Raw genomic sequence first — 10,571 nt, 5'->3', positions numbered from 1 at the left:
CTTGTTTAGCCCTTAGAATTTGTGTAGATGGGCAGTTTTTGTGTAGCACATATAAAGGAGTATGGACAGCTGCATGTGTAAATGATTTCTGTGTGGGAAGACGAGACGGGCCATGGCATACGTTGGCTGCTGTCGTTCAAAGGCCACATAAAGGGGTTGTGGTAGATGAAGACATTTTTCTTTGGTTGTGTGAGTAAGGCCGTGTGTGTGTGTGTGTGTGTTGTTTCATTAGTGGGGTGGTCTTGGAAGGTGCTGTTGGCACGTGTAATCCTGCATAGACTTCTCTCTATTAGTCTCCAAAGGAGCTAAAATCTGGAGGGATAAGATGCCGGAGTCGCAGCCAAAGGCTGTAAAATCTGAGGTTGAAATGTAAAGGAAAAAGTGACAAGGGGAAAGGGCGGTCTGCTCCACCTTGCAGAGGCTGTACTGGAATGTGTTTGCATGCCAGGGTATGCAGTGCCTGAGTGTGTGTTAGCAGCAGTGTTGAGTTAGTAATATGAACCCTATACAAATACCTCCAGGGCAGACAGGTCCATTTCAGGCTGTGTTTATTTAATAAAGAGCCAGTGAAGTAACTGCAATTTCATTGTCAATTTACTAATGCGTTACAGTTATGTTTCTTAACCTCATTGTTTGGGCTCAGAAGCCAGCGCTACCCAGCCAATTGCCCCCCCACCATTCCCCCTTTGAGTGTAAAACACATTTTATTATGACTAGAATGTCTTCTATTTATTAAAAGCGGGGATTAAAGACCCTCACCAACTCCCCTCGACACATATACCCAACTAGGCGATGGGTTGGTTTATTAAGCTAATGAAAGCATCTCACTTATATACATTTACTTAGGCACCTTCATATTTGAAAAGTTTATCTGGGCAGAACGCAACTGCCCAGTGGTTTGAGGAAGTTAGTCACACTCTTTGGGATGGGAATTCTGGATTGAAACAATGTCCAGGAATATTCGTACATTAGCGCAACACACAGCGTCTCTCCACAAATCCTACCCCCCCCCCCAACAAATTTGTTGCTTGGCAGAGCCATCTCATGGCCCTTGGTATGCTGCCGGAACACCAACATCTTGTACAACTTCCAGAAAGTGATAGCATCTAATAATTTTACAAAACAAACAAAAATTGGCATAATGTCAGCATAACATAACTGGGATCCTCTGTGCTCCCAGAAGCAAAGCTGAAAAGAAAACAGTATCACTTTAAGCAAGAGACTATAATGCATCAGACACACCTCTAGCATCCATGGTAATGTAACCAAGACCCATACATAAAAGGTGACATACCACCCTTTCAAAATCTTGTGGTTCATTTACTTCTAGGCCGCTTTTCAGGGTTGCCCCTTTCAAGGTGGCCCCAAAAATGTTAATAACAAACAATAACACAAACCCTAATGTACAATCTAAAATGAGGGTTCTTAAGCTTTCTGTCTCCAGGGCCTACTTGAGATGACTGAAACTTCGTGAGGCCCACCAGTCACAAAATGGTGCAGCTGGAGCCATGTCAAGTTACAAAATGGTGACAGCGTTTAGCATAATCAGCTGGCAATTACTGGCATCATTTTCTACTGGAAATCACAAAATTCTTTGCTACAGAATTTTCCTTGTGGTAAAGAGTTCCGTAGTCATCTTTCCTCATGGAAAGATTAGGCATTAGCTTTGGAAAGATTTTAATACTGCTAGTTTCTTCTAGCCTTCCTTTTGCTTGCACTTCCTTCTGTAACACCTTTTCTATCTTATGGCGTTCATTTCTACTCCCGGTTTACTATTTTAAAAATAATTAACTTTTATCTGTTTGTGGTTTTGTTCTATGCCTTCTCGGGCAGCTTCCCCTCAGAGAAGTGAGTCCTCTTTTCCCTCTCCAATTTTTCTTCTCAGCCACCTTTACTCGCCACGCCAGGAGTTGCTGGTGCTGACATCAGTCCAACTAAAAGGCGACAGTACGGCCAGAAATCTGGGTGGGTTGAGGCACCGAGTGGTCCTTGGCCCACCATTTGAGAGACAGTGATCTAAAACACAATAACACCTCTAAAAAACATCACCACAGCAGATAAAAACAACACCAGCAGACTGAAACAAAACAAACATAAAGAAATTTGGAATACTGACTGGAGTCTAGAGAAGGGGACACGAAAGGAAGAAAATATTGATGGTTTGAAGAGTTCTTTGGCAGCTGTGGCTGTGGATATATTACTGTTTATACTCTGGCTCCAGTGTACTCCCACTGCTGGGTTGTTTTTTTGAATCTGTGTATTCACACTGCATTACCTACGATCAAGAGGTAGCCCATAGTTTCTTGCTAAATACTGCCGTTTCATGAGTTCTACCCCAAACCAGCTTCAATCTGACTTGAAAACAGTAGCTATATTCCATTCAGGTTTCCTGTGGGCAGGTGGTCCTACATGTCTGACATCAGCATGGGTGGAGGAGCACCTCACTTCCCACCCACCTTTCTCAAAACCAGGGGTGTATGAGGAGATGATCACAGCAATAATGGCAACCCGGTTTCTGCCTCTGCACTGGGCTCCTGCCACTCAAACAGGGCAGTGATGCTCTTGGCTTGCACCCAGGCTTGGTGAGGGAGAAGAAGGGATCTGGGAATAGCCAGAGCCCTACTGAACTCAATGAGACTTGTTTCTGGGTAGTCATGAACAGGTTTGCTCTGACAGGCTGAGATCTTATGCTTTTACATTTGCTTAGAAGTAAGATGACAGCTGCACAGAGTTGGGGGTGGGCAGAGAGGTGGGAAAGCACCCAGGCAATTCACATCAGGTGAGGCCATCTCTGCCCCTTTTCCACCCACTGGTGTGGCCAGACAACATCAAAGAGCAGTGTAACAATGTGCAAAATTGAACTGAAACACAGGAGGGGCAATCTTGCTGCATTTTAAGCTGGTAGTGTTTACACAGCCTTAATCTTAGGGTACGAGCGCTTCTTTTTTAACAACTTAATTTTTCAGTTAGCGTACAGAAATTTCTCATCCCTTAAAAGCAAGGGAAATAGTATGATTTACAGCATAGGGTGGTGGGGGGAGCAAAGACCTCTTATTTCCTCAAAATTTCAAATAAGACTATTATTACCAGGTAGAGGTATGTGGATTTAAATTTGTGTTTGTTCTGCTGATGTCAGTGGAAGAATGCCATTTGCCCCGTCTCAAAATGGAGGACATTTTCAGCCCTCTCTGGCCATCCCAACGAAAAGGGGAGTTGTCCAGGTCCCTGATTTTTAAGTTCTTCCTGTGGACAATATGGGAAATAGCATGAAGAAAAAGCAAAATAAAAAATAATTCTCATTTGAACCAACTAGAAAGAATACCAGGAAAATATCCTTAAGGCTGCAATTCTTTATCTGGAGCATTGAATTCAGTGGGACTTACATCTAAGTAGACATACATAGGATTGTACTGTAAGGCTGCAATCCTAAACACGTGTTCCATTCTGCACTTTTTCCTGAGTAAAGCACCCATTGGAATACAGTGTTAATTACACTGGCTTTCCCTCAATTGGCTCAACAAAATTCAGTCCATGTGCCTTTCTTGATTGTGCGATTGTGGTGCTCAGCACCACTTCCCTGAACCCATGCCATGGTACAACACTATATAGGATCTGATTATGCTGTTGGAAATACTGATTAAAAGGAACAGGGCTGCTGGAAAAGTGATCAAGAAGAGATGAGCCGAAAGACATGCTTAATTTACAAAGACTTGAGGAGCTCCATCTTTTAAGAGTGACTTGATTAGAGCAGGAAAAAGGTTGGTTGAGAAATGAGCCTACCATCTTTGAAACAATGATTATTGTTTTCTCCCCATTCTCAGTTTTTAAAAAATGGACAAAAATTTAGTTGTGGTTGGCATTCACTATTCCGCTAAATCTTTGCACACAAGATTGCTCACCTCACTAACAAAAATAACACCAAGAAAATAAAAAAAAAGTTTTCAATTGTATAATATTTAAAATTTTCAGGCTTGTTTGTTTTTTGTTTTTTAGCAACTCTTCCAATATAGATTTTTCTAGTGGTGAAATGATGAATATAATTTTTTTTCCTACAAAGTTGGAAACTATTTTCTGACAAAAAAGGGGAAACTAAAGTGTTCATCTGTGCATCTTTTGCTTAGGAATTTCTGCCTATAAAACTGCTGCCAAATTCACTTTTGGAAGACTTTACAAAGAGCTACCCTTTTCAGTACTATCCTATGCATGAGTATTCTGAAGCAAGTCCCACTGAATTTAATGAGACTCCCTTCCAGTACATGTAAGGGCATACAAGTTTTCAGTCTGAAGAGGAGGGGATCTCAAATCAGATTCTGAAATCTATACATTGGATTGTCCATTTGTTCTGAGTTCCAGCTAACTGTTTAAACTAATGGCTTACAACTGCGATGTCACACTCAGACAATGTAGCAGGGTCTTTCTGTATTTATATCATACTTGCTTCGTATATTAATTCCTTCATCTTGGTTTTAAATAGCAATCTTCCTTAGGATATGTAGCAGAATAATTCCACCAGAGGAAAAAAAAAGGCTTTTATCTCTGTTCTCCTCTGTGAATGTACCAGAGGCCATATATAGTGCAGACAGCTGCCCTGCCCTGCCTTGTGCTTGCCCTAACCTCTCCTCTGACCCACTCTCTTTCCTATGAAAAGCTTTAATTCAGGCTTTGAACTGAAGTCAGCAGCCGGGCAACCCTGCGATATCAACTGGCAGCTGGGAAAATTACACGGGGAGTCTGCAGAGGGAGCTGAGAACTGGTGCAGCATCGCTCAGCTCTGGGCCTTAAAACTGGACTTGAACCAGACCTCTCCGTCAGGACGGAGGCTGCGCTGTCTCTTTGTGCAGTCATCCAAAGGGAGCAAAGCTGGGATCTCGGTGATTGCATGAGCCAGGCTTGTTCTGCAATTAGAGGGGAGATCCTAGCTAATCCCTCTCTAAATGAGGGCTAATTCCTAGTGTAAAAAACCTGTCAGCTGCTTGTTAACAGTTGCTTGGACCCTTGGTCAATTGCAGAAGGGAACTGCAGCTGGATCCTCTTTTTCAAAATGGGAACATAAATGTAAAACTTTACTAAGGCCATGTCTGCTGTGTTAATAACACAAAGCTTAAATAAGATGGTTGGGGGTGGGGGAAATACAGCAGTAGTGCTGGTGGCAGGGGGATATTTAATATTGAATTTGCTGGAGGTTTTTTTTTTTTTTTTTTTTTTAAGCAAACGTGGAAACTTTTAGACACAATCCCGGCTCTGTGTTTAAGTCATTAAAACATCTTTAAACATTTTCTGGTTTTAGTTTTCTTAGCAGCAGTCCTTTTCCTGGAATGTATTTTATTTTTCTTTTAAGTCTGTGATTATATATATATATATATATATATATATATATATAGCAAAGCCCTTTGCATTTCCAACAGTTTTTTTTTTTAAAGGGTGGGGGAAAGTAGCACAGGATGGTGAAAGCAAGAGAACAGGGCCCTTTCTGTGTTTTATTTCTAATCCACAGGAATCCATTTTAGCCTTTTATGGCCGCTGCACTTGCTGAGAGGATTTACATTCTCCGTACGTTATCTGCAACATCGCAAGCCGTGGCTGAGGAATTGTTTCATACCTGGGCTCAAAAACACACCAGTGCTTCTGGGAGGATTTTTTTTTTTTTGGGGGGGGGGGGGGAGACAGGGAAGCAGAGAAAGAGAAAAAAAGCAAGCCTGTGAAGAAGGGGGGGGGGGGAGAGAGAGAAGCTAAAGAAAGAGCTAGGCAGGAACTGCGGTGTGTAGAGTTCATGCCCCAGACAAACTGATGTTTAAACGTACCGGAGAGGGTATTAGAGGAACCTTTGATTCCAGCAGTGTAGCGCAGGCCTAGTCTAGAGAACAATCTGTGTGAAGAAAAAGAAGAATGCCGCATTCTTTCCATGGCGATTCCTTGCTTTTGGCTTTTGCTCGCACACAGATGGAACTTGGGTTCCACAGACGTTATGTGCACTTTGTTTTAACGGGAACCACCTCATATGCTACATAGATCTGGTCCATGTTAATTTTGCATGTGCTCATTCATAAATTATATTCCGTCCCATTTCCATGATGTTTTCTCTATCCATATGAAAAAGTATATTTACAATTTTTATCACAAAATAACATTTCTTTTGACACCCATATTTTATTTTGAAGTACATAAAAAAAAACATTTTGGATCATGTATATAATAACACTGTGGTCTGAGAACAATCTTGTAGAATTTGTAAAAGTGCAAAATCCAAGGAATAATTATGTTCTGCTCTGTGTATCAGACTAGGAGGTGCAAATTAGGTCAGTTTGAGAAAACAAATTCTCCTCCAACACAGCTTGATTAGAACGGAATTGATATTCATTACTTTACACTTCCCTAGAACATAATGGGTGTTCCTTATTTTAGGCAACAGACTTCTACAGTGTCCTTGATTTTGGAAACTATTAATCAGACAATCACAAAATAGAGCTCTTAGATGCTGAAGAGGACAAGCTTCACTGTCCTCTAAAATAAATAAATGAACCTAGATTGTTGCTGCTAGGCAAATTTCTTTGCCAACATATTTTGTTTGATGAAAAGTTATCATTATGGGAAAGAAAACTAATGATGATTTATTTAAAACATTTATACTCCACCTTTCCACAAACACAGGTGTCTGAGGCAGTTTACAAACAGAATCAAACAGTCCATTCTAACAAAAACAAGCCAAGAAACTACACCATTAGAAACAAAAGCAGCAGCCAACCAACAGCTTGTATATAGAAAACTAATTAAATGCCACCTAAATATTGAGCAGGACGGAGGTGGTCCTGTGGTTTAAACCACTGCGCCTCTTGGACTTGCCGATTGGAAGGTTAGCTTCCATTGTTCGGTCCCAGCTCCTGCCAACCTAGCAGTTCGAAAGCACACAGTGCAAGCAGATAAATAGGTACTGCTCCGGTGGGAAGGTAAACGGTGTTTCTGTACGCTGCTCTGGCTTCGCCAGAAGCGACTTAGTCATGCTGGCCACATGACCCGGAAAAACTGTCTGCGGAAGCGGACAAACGCCGGCTCTCTCGGCCCTTAAAGTGAGATGAGTGCCGCAACCCCAGAGTCGTTCGCGACTGGACTTAACTGTCAGGGGTACCTTTACCTTTTTAAATATTGAGCAAATAAAAATGTCCTTCTAGTGGCCAGCAGTGTGGGGCAGTGTTGTTTATGGGGCTTCCCAAAGTGGAGGTTGCTGCTGGTAACCAAAAGGAGATAGAGAGGAAAGAGGTCAGTGCTGTGCAAGCATAAATGGACACTCCCACCACACCTGCCAGGAAGTCCCTGGCTAAAATCTTACCTCTTTTATGAGCTTACTAAGTGGCATTAAGCAAACCACTCTTTGCTATGCCATCAGCAATGTAGGGCTCGTAATACCAATCTCCTTTACAGCATTGATGTGCTGATAATATAATGTATGGGGAGTGCTTTAAACGCTGCAAAAACAGCATATAACAGTAAATATTTTTATAACTAAATTGAGCAAGCCAGTTGGAACCACATTTTATAATTTTTTTTTTCAATTTTCAACAATTAAAGAACTAATTATTGAGGACCAGTAACTGACGAAGCATATAAAAGTATAATTCTTCAGATAATTAAAAAAAAATGCATCTAGATTTTAATTTTGGGAACTATTGAAGATGTTCTCAGACCTATACAATTAAAAATATTTTCATTCATAAATCACCCTGGTGACCAATATATCTGATAATAAATATATCTTTTTAATAGAAAATCAAATTCTGGCATCTGCGTGACATCCAAGGATAGAGTGAGTTTGGAGACCCCACCCAGCAGTTTTTGCTGGATCTGGGAGTGGATCCCAGCTGTACTGGACCCCATGGAGGAGTCTGAGGGGAAAACTGCATGTACAGCTTCATCTTGAAGTACACATACACAAAATTGGCCAGCCTGTTTTTCTGGCTGACTGGCAATCCCACCAGTCCAAAAAAGGGACGCAGTCCTTGCCAGGAAGATGTACAGTTTATGTTAGACAGATGAAACCTAAATAAAGATAAGAGTTTAGTATAGTATTAAAGTAGAGGAGACTCAACAGCCCATTGTGACAGCAAAGCACCCTTCTATTCAAAGGCCCACAAACATTAAAAAACCACCTTGACTGATTATATGTAATGTGCCAAAGGCTGATAAGTGGAGGTGCTAAGTGGCAATGAATCTACAGTAAGAGATTTGAGTATGAGCCCCTGATGTACATTCATGCCCATATCTTTAGCGTGAATGCTATGTCCCCTCTGGGTCCAGTGTGCAGGATTCTGTTATCTCTATTCTTTTTGTGTGTGTACTGGAATTTAAGAGTGTACAAATATGTTCTGTGCATGGTCGTGATGTAAGAATAAACTGTTAGGTGTACCCCATGAAATTTTTCAGGGCTCCCAGAATTTAGCTTGTGTTTGGCTTCCTTGGAACCAAGGTTATTGGAGATTAGTGGTGTTTTCTGTGATACACGGCCCATCTATGAATGTTCACAGGCTGAGTTTAAGATGGAAGGGGTCACAGCATTGACATTCCAACAAATTCTGCTACTTCACTGAGGTTTTGGATGGGTGGGTGGGGTCTTGAGCACGCATATGCACCCAAACCATAGCTCTTGGATTCTTCAGAGAGCAAGACAGACCTTGCCGGTCCATTTGTTCTCTCTCACACAACCCAGGGACATCACTTCCAGGCAGTGGGAAAGCGGAAAAAATAATTGCCCCCTTCTGCACACCTTCCAGAAGGATCTCTGACCAGCAGCTCTGATGACAACGAAACACCTGTAAACTGCCACCTTGTATGTAGAGGCCCATTCTCCCAGCAAAAAGGGTATGTGCCAACAAAAGAAATGGCCTTGACCATTTTGTTTTTTTTACAGTCCCCTGTTCTGAAGAAATTGCCCCTTCCAGCTATAAAATCACAGGGCTGGATGGAGGACCTAGCTTCAAGACATTGCAATACTGTACATTCTTTGTGCGCATGGCGATCTTTTGGAGGCATCGTGGCTGAAGTGTGAAAACCTGAGCAGTGAGCTATGAATGCTGAGCCCATATACATGTTCCACAAAGCCTCCAGGCCATACATTTCTTTTCCTGCTGCATGCATTTGTCCCATCGATTTAATTTTCTCCCTTTCCTTTCCTTCTCAAGGCTTTTAGCCCCGCCAAAACCTCACTGGAACCTCATTCCTGCACCTACCTCTGCCTTGCATTTTCTTGACAATGGAGGCAGAGGAGGTAGCGCATTGGATACCACATGCCCCACCGAAGCCTTTGTTTGAAGGCCTCCTAATAAATCAGCTGGGATGCAGGCAGACCCACCACACCCTGTTTGCACAGTGTAAATTCTGGCCGGGTTTCTGCCTCCTGTCATCTCCTCTCGCTGGTGTCAGGTTACTCCCTCCCTCCCTGTGAGTGAAACAACCCACCTGTGCCTGAGGGGCCTGTTTTTGATTCCTGGGAAACTTTAACCTCTATTAATACCACTAAATTATTTGTTCATATGGTAAAGCACTTATGTAAACTGATCTTCCATGCCCTCCCCCTCCCCCCGCCTGCTCGGAGGAGGTAGAGGCCTTGCACAGATGGCTCTACCTGTTCTCAAGAGGCTTTCAAACCCTCTACATTCTTCTGTGCTGCTGCCTTAAGTTTTTAGTTAGGCAAGGCTGGCGGGCAGGGAATTTCAATGACTGGAGGGAGTAAGCAGAGCACTAACCCCCTCATTTGAAGCGCCTGGGGTGGCAGCAGATTGCTTACCCTCCAAGCACCTAAATTACCTGGGACAATCTCGAATATTTGCTGATAATCCCAGATTGATGATCAACTACTGAAAACCCCATCGTATTTTATTTTTTTGCCTGGCTGCCGATTGGCTTGTATGCAGTGGAGGCCACTGCCTTGCACCTATTAACATCCTTGAATCCCAGCACCTGCAGCCCCCTCTTCTTAAAACAGGTGATTTTCAGGAGAGCTGGCGCCATTTTCAATGTTCAGTCAGCATTGTGGCAGAAACTGTTGTTCCATGTTCAGTTCTGAGTAGCCTGGGAGTAAGTCCCACTGAGTTCAGTAGAGCTTATTTTAGAATAGATATAGAAACATAGAACTGTGGAGTTGGAAGGGACCCTGAGGGTCATCTAGTCCAACCCCTGGAATCTCAACTAAAGCTGCCATGGCTAGCAGTCTCCCTGGGCAAGCATTTCTCTTTGCTGAATTGGGCAAGAGAGTGAAGGTTTTATATTTTTAAAATAACAGAGGCCAACAAGAGAATATTGAGAAGCAAAGCAGCTAGGAAGCCTGATCTTTATTGAACTGTTGCAACAGGTTCCCCACTCACCACACACAGGATGGAGGAGGAACCCAGAACAATAGTGTGCCAGCCCTTATATAGACTTTTGAAATTGCCCACCCTGGAGCCCAAGACCAACCCTCAATATATCATACATGCATCACTGAAGGGGCGGTCTACAGCAGAAGGGGTGGTCCTACAGCAAAATATTGTCTGACAGGAAACCTGTTGATGGGTTTACCTGGAGAGCCTGGCTATACTTTTGCG

The 10,571-nt window shown here is 42.6% G+C and overlaps 1 long non-coding RNA gene across 1 annotated transcript; it reads right to left on the bottom strand.

The window, feature by feature from the left end:
• Positions 1 to 1,682: 1,682 nt before the first annotated feature.
• LOC307218398 lies at positions 1,683 to 6,804 on the bottom strand. The gene is made up of 3 exons (XR_013839955.1): positions 5,802 to 6,804; positions 3,088 to 3,243; positions 1,683 to 2,275 (listed from the first exon to the last, which is right to left on the bottom strand). It is a non-coding gene; the product is annotated as an uncharacterized lncRNA (long non-coding RNA).
• Positions 6,805 to 10,571: the final 3,767 nt, after the last annotated feature.

Source organism: Podarcis cretensis, assembly GCF_951804945.1.
Source record: "Podarcis cretensis genome assembly, chromosome: 6".
NCBI lineage: Eukaryota > Metazoa > Chordata > Lepidosauria > Squamata > Lacertidae > Podarcis > Podarcis cretensis.
Note: the sequence above shows the minus strand (reverse complement) of the source record. Positions and strands in the feature narration are given on the sequence as shown.